This window comes from Brienomyrus brachyistius, chromosome 7 (assembly GCF_023856365.1).
Source record: "Brienomyrus brachyistius isolate T26 chromosome 7, BBRACH_0.4, whole genome shotgun sequence".
Classification (NCBI taxonomy): domain Eukaryota; kingdom Metazoa; phylum Chordata; class Actinopteri; order Osteoglossiformes; family Mormyridae; genus Brienomyrus; species Brienomyrus brachyistius.
In genome coordinates, this window is record NC_064539.1 from 6,727,174 (window position 1) to 6,736,628 (window position 9,455).

Below are 9,455 nucleotides of genomic sequence, written 5' to 3' on the forward strand. Positions count from 1 at the left end.
TGTATATGCTGTCAATTATAGTTCTTAGAAAGAAAATGAGAATCGAGGAAAATCTAGCAGCTGGTCACACGCAAAAGGTATAGAAGCAAAAAACAACAGAAACAACATGCAGTTATACTTAGAAGAAAAATTGTGCTTAAAAAGTGTTGGAGACGCTGCCCGGGTTTTACACACCTGGAGGCTGTCTCAGCACCGGAATGGCTGAACGCCGTTTAACAACCACAGTTTCTCTGTAAAGACAAATTAAATAAAAAATCCATTGATTATCCCTTAGATAACTGACCGGTGAGGAAGCAGCGGGAAAGAAACTTACACGGGAAAGATTATACCAAGGTCAGATGAGTTTTTAGAGAGATATTTTATACGCAGGGACATTTCGTTCTGAGATCGGGCATTGTAACAGAGCACTGCGTTAGCTTACATTGCTGATCTGCGCTTCTCACTGTGTAAATATCTCTAGTAAATCTTTGTAGGTGTGTTCATTCCCAATAGCATCAGGGGGGTGCTACTCCCATGAATGAATAAATGCTCTCTTTGCAGCAATCTTTTCAGGTTTTCTGATTCTCGAAGACTGTATTTCAGCAAAACCAGTGTAAGTCTTCTCCTGTTTTTATGTGGTCTGAGCAATTTGGGGGGGAAAAGGGGGGGGGAGATTTGCACTGAATAAGTCAACAGTGAATAATCAACTGTTCCTGCTTCTGCTGCTGGCATTTCATTAATGACGTGACATGAAAATCCAGTGCTTTACATAGGAAAGGGGCCGCTGCATTTTCAGAAAATAAATAAATAAAATAAACCAATGGGGGGGTGGGGGAGCAGAGTATTTTATGGTTTCATGCTTCCCGCAGAGTCTGTGTGTGTGTGGGGGGGGGGGGGGGGCAGGGATATTAAAAGCTGACCACACCCTTATGCACACACTGCTGGAGCATCACAAACCAGACCAGGAAGGTGTACTGGGCACACGGGGCACCCAGCTGGATAACCACCCCCCACATTCAGCACACCCCAAAACACTTAAAATAAGGCACTGACGATGTAAGCACATTTACAGCCACTGAGGTGAGAATGCCGCTGCAAATTGACATTACCGTTAACTGCCACTGTTTGAAACGATGCAAGTTGCTATGGAAAAGGGCAAATGACAAAGAAGAGGGAACTGACTCTTGGGTAGGAAAGGGAGGAACAGTTTAAAAAAAAAAAGGTCAACACCAAGCGACTTTGAAAAAGGTTTGTGCACCGCTTTGCTTAACTGCCGCAGGTTTGCAGGGCGGGGAGGGTGGCAAGTAAGAGCAGAATATGTAAGAGTAACGTGGAATTACAGCCCAGCAGCCTTGTCTACCCAGGCATGTCTATCGCTCTCAGTTAACCCCCCCAGCCCCCCCCCCCCATTTAATAACTGACTAATTTGTTCCCAAGATAATCAGAATCACTTTTATTCACCAAGCACGTTGAGAAGAATGTACAAGGAATATTTCCTCGTGCTGGTTTTACACAGAGCCTTACATGCATACGTAAATGGCACAATTAGGGGTATGCAGACGACCACAATGTGCACCTGAAAGCAAATTTTACGAGTAAAAAAAACTGTGCAGGGACCCAAACAGCTGAACTGTGCTTAGGCAGCCGGGTAAGATTCCAATTCCCACTTACACTGACCGAGAGCAGACGAAGGACCACCCCAGTCAACGGGCACAGGACACAGATGCTCTTATTTTAATGCGTCATTAATTATCATTCGCGAAAATATCCTCATAATACCGAGAAGGGAGTTTCCCCTGCGTTTTTCTCGAGAACGACAGATGTGCAAACGGTCCATCTTCAGGCGCAGTGTAAGACGTGTGTTAGAGTCTCCTGCCAAGGTCATGGCTGGTTGGAGGATTTTGAACAAATCACACTTAGCCCAAAGCACTAAAAATACACAGGTCGGTAAACATGATGACAGCCACTTCAATATCCAGGGAAAAAAATGAAATAATCCAACATGCCCACATGGAAGGCAGTTAAACTAGAACATATGTGTTGGTGCGATGTGTGTAATATATGCTCTCACACACACAGACTAACACTGACAGCACATTGTAAGACTGCCCCAATGGCTTCAGTCAATAGAACAACTGCAGTCAAATTCACAGGGAGGAATACAGTTTTGTCTCTATAGCTGTCTGGAGATGAAACACATAAATGACATGTGGGCTGGGATGACGACACGCAGGACATGCCCATTAAGCAGCAGACACCAAACCTCACACAACATGGTAAGTTTTATCAGAGTTCTGGTTGAGATGTTAGCCGTGAGCTCTCAGGCAACGTTGCAACGGGTATCAACTGGAACTTAAGAGCTTCTGAAATTTGGGGAACCTTAAAAGGTCAGCATCAACGGGAAACCCGCTGATAAAGCACCGATAATGTCTCTTTAAACATTCATGATGAGAAAAGAAGCTCTCTCTGGATAAGAAGCTGAGAAGCTTCCTGCTTTAGCCTTGGAACTATTACAGTTCAGTGTAGGGTTAAACCGTTTGAGAACATGTGTTTATTTATATGTGGTGAAGACCAAAGGAAAATCTTTTTTCTGGGAGATTTATAAACAGCAGTTATGCATTCGCAAGGTGAGAAAACCTTCACTAAGACATAGATTTCACCAAATCAACACCACTGACGTCTACCTAAACGTACAATTTTACAAGCTGGCTTTTTTATTTATATAAAGACTCGGCTGTGAATTTGTGCCTTTTGAGTTTCATAAACTAACAATATCACCCAATCCATAAAGCAGCACACAGCTAAAACAGTTTGCATCCATTTAATTTTTTTTACATATAAAATAAATATTCCAATAATGGCCAACTTAACTACTTAAAATCTAAACCAAAAACACTTATTTTAGTTTGGCCTCAACATCAACTGTCCATCAAGGCATGGATAGGTCTGGAACATTCTGCTCAAATTTTACCATCCAGCACCAAAACCCAGATTTGGCAAAGGACAAATATACAAGAATCCACGTCTCAGCACTGCTCTCTGTTGCTTATCTTTCTACAGCATTAGAGAAACAACACACACAACAGGGTAAGATTCATATTTCACTTTCAACTAAACCAGCATGCCCACATTTGACTGCATTGTGGTGAATATTTTGCTTTATAATCTGAGCAACACTGCTGAAAGATTTCTGTACCACATAATGCTAAGAGATCAGTTTCAGGAGTGTCCTTGGGTAACGAACAAAAAATTTTTTCTTGACAATAAAAAAGAAGGCCTTATTCAGCCATAACTTCACCAAGTCACTGTGAAGGAGGGGTTCGGATCAATACTTTTCTTTTTTACATGCCTATCTGATGAAGCAGCCAGGGCAGGTTTTGTCACAAGATCAGAATACGCTCTCCACCAGAATCATATTTTGTTCTCTGCCTTCCAATAAATGTCTCGCTTCGAAAAAAAAATATAAAAAAAATTTAAACCTTTTTCAGAAGTAATAACAGAAAACAGCATTGTGTCAACTAGCAAAATTCCATCCTACAAGCTCTGAAACTCCATACCAAACTCCAAACCTTTTCAATTTATATGTTAATGTTCCAAATTAAAATTTAATAACTTAGGATATTGAAAAGCGGCCTTGAATTATACAAAAATAAATCCTGCAAGAAATGCCTAAAATTAGAAATTCAGGGCAGAGCCCGGCCTGTGACTATAAGCCCTCGCGCGGCGCGAGATTACATTTTTGATGAAAATCAAAACTGCAGAGCAGACTGGGGAAGAGACGGTAAATCTGCTTCATTGTGATTTATGGTTTCATTAAACTAAGGGGAGCCTCTGGTCTCCCCACCCCCCCGCACCAAAAAGGTCCCTCAAATGAGATTCTCTCCACAAATTGCAAATTTATTTCATTTTTTTTTAAAGCAACCCTAAGCCCTTACAATTTTCTTTAAAGACAACACAAAAAAAAAAAAAAAAAAAAAAACAGGACTTTCTAAAGCTAAATCAATTCTGCGTCTTCATTAATTATTCATAGCACTTGATAAGCTTTCTTGTAAGCCAGAGGGTTTGGGGGGTGGGGGGGGGGGGGTTGGGGGTGGAGTGGCAGGCAAGAACATATATTTTTTTCCACCAGGTAGCGTGCAGCCATTTTCCTCGGCGGCCCAAAAGTCAAACTATCCACCTCCGCGGTATACAAATGGCAACGCCATTTTCAAACCCATTCTCAGTTCACAACAGAGGACAACTGGAGTGCGGCAGAGCACAGATGCATATTCACACTGCATCGCCCATCATCACTGCCTTGGAATGTCCAATCTGACAGACTGGGATGGGTTATATATCAGTTAAACAGCTAATAATTCTGGACACTTCTGTTCCAGTCAAGTTTGGACACAAACAAAATGTACAACAATTTAATAAAAACTGACCTCCCCCACTGAAGAAGTAATAGCAAAAAAAAAAAATTAGCAATGTGTCAACTAGCAAAATTCAACTGCTAGGGGTTCATATACATATATATATATAAAATGCAGATACTGTAACTCAAATCATAGTAAAACAGCACCACAGACTTGCCTGGTAATTATCTTTTCAAATGCTTGTGGAGCATCAGCTACAACACATATAGATACACACATATAAATAACCTACCACTTAAAAAGGTTTGTCGTGTGAAACGCAGACTGCCGTCTTCAATTGGCCTTGTCATTCACTTCTTACTTTCATCACTGCCTGTAACAGGAATCTAAACACAATGGAAGAAGGGAAAAGAAATTTACTGACATGTGGAAAGTTAATGGATAAGATATTACTTATTATCAATCTATGCGGCAGACGTATCAGCCGATGTATTAATGTTACTTAGGCTTAAAGTAGCCATTGCAACTACGGAAACCAAAAAGGTAGCACATCCCCACTGTGAACACTAGTTGACTGGATGCCTCTGACATCACATACAAGCACCTTCTGGATTAAGACTTGAACTTCATTACTGGTCTATATTAGGCAACAGTATTAAGACTACTGCTAATATCAGACATTCATATAAAAAGGTCCGCAGTTACAAGCAAAAACATTCAAACTAAATTTTAGTTGACATCCGCTATACCTCCCCCAAAAAAAGTGAGAAACATAGATTGATTGGCCTTCAAGCGTCTGCTAGAAAGCTGAAGAGCAATTTCACCCTTCAGCATGATGATGACCGCAAGCATACATCCAAGTCAACAAAAGAACGGCTTCACCAAAAGAAATTTGAAGTTTTGGAATGGCCCAACCAGAGCCCAGACCTAAATCCACCTGAAAGTCTGCGAGGTGACCTGAAGAGGGCTATGCACAGGAGATGCCCTCACAATCTGACAGATTTGGAGCACTTTTGCAAGAAAGAGTGGGCAAATATTGCCAAGTCAAGATGCGGCATGCTGATGGACTCCTACCCAAAAGACTGAATGCTGTAATTAAATTAAAAGGCGCTTCAACAAAGTGTTAGTTTAAGGGTGTGCGCACTTGTGCAACCAGGTTATTGCACATTTTTGTATTTCTCTCCCTAAGTAATTTGTTTGTTCTTTTAAAATTTATTAAAAGTTCTGAAATGATTTATCGTGGTCTCACCCCCCCCCCCCCCCCATCACAAACACTTGCCGTTTTAACCGGAATGTGTACATTTTTATATATCCACTGTACCGGCCTTTCCTGTGTTCTTCACACATCTTCCAAGAAAAGCAAAACAGATTCACAGAGCAGTACCAATTATTAAATGTTTTAGGGGTGTAAAAATGGAAGCAAAACTTTAGCCATGACTGATCCTCAGTAATCCTCTTAATTTTTTCTGATATTTACAAACGCTTCTCTTCACATGCGGCATCACGTTTTCCCCTTGCAACAGCCCTATAATTTTGCAATTAAGTTCATGCAACAAAGTTATCACAAGACCTGATCCAGGCCCGGTATTTACTGCAGACTGGGCAAAAGCTGAGATGGACAGAGCCAGCAGGGAGAGGGTGGGGTGTCATGCACACGTGCACCTCATGCCTGCACACAACTGCAGCAACAGAAGACACAAGGAGAAGCAGAACCCATGGCGGGCAGGACTGCTGCACACTGTCAATCGCAACCCAGATGAAGCTGGACATCTCCAGCCTCGCTTCTTCCACCACCGATATGCCATAATTAATGGAAGAAAAGTACAAGAATGTTTAGTTCCCAAAGCCTCCGCCAAGAGGCTCACAATGCTGAGGGGGTGGACGGTTGACGAGCTTTTGTGTTTATATGAAATCATTTATCAAAAGTCTCAAAAACTGTATGGGGAGGGGAGACGTCCATAGTTTTATGTTCAGATTCGACAGTTACAGGCCAACAAATTGGCAGCAACCAAATCATACCGATTTGCTGAAATGCAATACATGAGACGCATGATGTTTGTGCATGCCTGCCCCCGCATCCTCAAGGCTGTCTTAGCACCTTAAGCAAAAAAGACAGTAGCCCAGCCACTGTTTAACATTAATAGCAGGAATCTTTAATTAAGCGAGACAAATAAGTTAGGGGCAAGGGTCAAGATACCGCCTCAAATTCAGAGCCAGTGAAAAATAAACCTAAAATTATAAACTGCTTCATGTCTGGACAATTATCAATAACTTAACTCTTGATCTGTGTTCCATTCCCATGATCTGCTGAACACATTTGCACCTGATGTCTGAATTAATTCTTGCCCCCCCCCCCGGTTAAAATAGAAGAGTGACCCAACTGTATACTAAAAGAAATAAGACCCAAATAAAATATCCTTTTTAGATTTTTGACAGCCTGCACTGATGCACAAAGCAGCACTGTACTTATTTATGTCACATGAAAATTGTTTGACTTCCCAAACGTTAAAAATTTGTATTTCTGGGTCAGTTCTGATGCAAGGCATTTGGAATCAGCTATGCAGCCACAACATTCTTCAGAGCAGACATTAAATGCAGTAGAGAAATGAGTACACTACTCCGGGTTTGCAGAGTCAGAAACAAACCTTTAAAATCTGTTTACCAAAAAATTTATTTATTCATCAGCTTTTTAGATTGAATTCTATACTCCTGAGCATCCTTTCAGCTATAAATACTTCTGAATATTTCCTTAAAATTATCTAAATCACACCATAGTCTCACAGATATAAACATGGAAATATAGTTTTACAGCTTAGCCTTAAACTATATGTATTTTTTTCCTCCAAAAATACAAGACATCCCCGTACTCAACCCAAAGTAAACCAATACATTAAGCTACTGTGTATGTAATTATATCAGGGCTCAAATCCAAACCTTGAGTCACTTATATTAATCAGCACGCTACTTACAGTTTAGAAGTTCTGAAAATACACTATGCCAGTCTGTCAGCATCAAAAAAAAGCTATTTCAAAGCCCAATAGCAAGAGACTTCATCAGTCTCATCTTATATTTCCATATATTGAAATAGTTATTCTGATTCTAACATAAGTAGTGCCCGTTTAAACAAACTGCAGCACTTGAAGGGAAAAACTACTTCAATGGGACTTAATTAAAATTCCCATCCACATATTGCAGACCATCATGAAGAAAAAAAAATTGTACATATATGCGCAAGACAAGACGGCATGCTAACCGCAAAACGAACACAAAACGCCTAAAGTGCTTTCAAAACGCGACATTTCCACTACATGAAGACAAAAAGGAACTGCCGCCGTCATAAAGGAAAAAAAAAGATTTCAGAATTTGTGATTTTTAGAGAATTGGAAGTCAAACAAATTAATTGCAATTTTTTTTCTACAATGAAATATCTGCCGACAGGTGGCGCCAATTTAATAAGAAATTGCATTAAAAAAAAAAAAACCTTCCAGTGCATAAATTCTTCGAAGACTTCACCATTTTAAAAAATTAAAAATTACTCACGTTTTTTTTTTTTTTTTAATTAAACCAAAGAACGACGGAAACAGGCAGTTTCGCGCACTGTGCAGACGAGGGGCCGTTTTCATGTCTCGCCACACGCCAGATGAGAATAAAAATAAAAAACCCAGTAAAATGGCTGCGTGAGCTTTTTGTGTTTTCAGATTGTCCCCGGTCCCCCCTTTCATCCGCGCGCAACACGCCTTCCTCCAAACTTGGGGAAGAAAAAGCGTTTCAAATTTTCACTCCCGGACCACGGTGATACTTTAGTTACCTAGTGTAGCGGAAGACTAAATTACAAAGTTCCCCCCCCCCACCAAAACAATCTTAAAAATATAAATGAAATTATTTCAAAAAAAAAAATCAAGGTATAGTAGTCCCGGCTCTACCTAGAGACATTACTGAGCGCTCAAGCAACATTTCAATGTTCTAAAAATAAATTTCGAAAAAAAAAAACTGTCGAGTTCGGGAAAAACAAAACAAAAAAAAAACAAAAATGCAAATATAAAGTAAAGCTGCTTGCGGCCTGCGCGAATTCGGAATTTAAAGGCTCCGGCCGGAACGCGAAAAGGGGGCGGAGGAGCAGTCTGGTTACCTCCCGGAACGATGCGGCTCATGCGGGTAAAGTGGCCGGACAGCAACGAGCCTCCGCCGGTAAACCTGGGAAGGCAGCCAGCGTCACCCCTATTTCCAGAAGCGCTCCCAGTGCCTCACTCCGGTACTGGGGATGTTTCATCCTAAGCGGCGCCGTGCCGTTTCTCCGCAGCGTCCCGGGGCTGTGCGATCTGTGGTTTTTCTTTTTTCTCTTTTTTTTCGTCCCCCCCCCTTTTTTTTTTTTTTTTTTTTTTAAATAGGGCTGACCGAAAGAGCCCGTAAGGGCGCCGCTCGGCAGCTTGCGGGGCTCTGCGTGGGGCGGCGCGTCCTGCCGAGCCCGCGGTCCGCCATCACAGGAACGCAGAATCCAGCGCCGCCGCCGCTGCTGTGTGAAGCGAAACGTTACGGCGAATTTCACGAAGGCGACGACCGACTGTAACGTTACACGGGGAAAAAAAGAGAAAAAAAAATCTCAGAGAGGGAGACATTGTGTTGAATCGTCTGTCTGACCCGTGCAGTGACAAATCTACCAGTGAGGGGAAAAATACAATTAAAATTTAAGAAATCAACTACTGAAACGGTAAAATGGGATTCGCAAAACCGAGGCACTACGGGACTCTAGTACACATCGCCACATTTAACTTGTTTGCTACATACTTCCACCTTACAAAACTGCGAGCACCAAGATTTATATAGATATATGAATAACATCATGTCGTTTAATTAAAAAAAATGTATATTGTATACAATGCAGCGAATACTGCCTTAAAATGAATTCTGTAGGATTAAATACACATACTATTATTTTACAAGTTTTTACAAACAAATATTTTGCGAATCCAGTGTTAATATCAAATATGTAACATATTAGAAATTCTGCACATTCGACTACTAGTTACAATAGAAATCATCTGTGACATTGTAGTGGTAATTGCGGTAAAAAAAAAAAAAAGAACATTCGTGTAATTTAAGACAGCTCTTTCCTGCAGGGTA

General features: G+C 41.0%; 1 protein-coding gene across 1 annotated transcript in view; it reads right to left on the reverse strand.

Moving 5' to 3' along the window:
• znf618 (zinc finger protein 618) overlaps positions 1–9,162 on the reverse strand; it is a 32,035-nt gene extending 22,873 nt beyond the window's left edge. The window contains 2 exon segments of the mRNA XM_049020503.1: positions 4,627–4,720; positions 8,464–9,162. The gene's annotated coding sequence lies outside the window, so the exon portion shown is untranslated.
• Between the last annotated feature and the right edge of the window lie 293 nt (positions 9,163–9,455).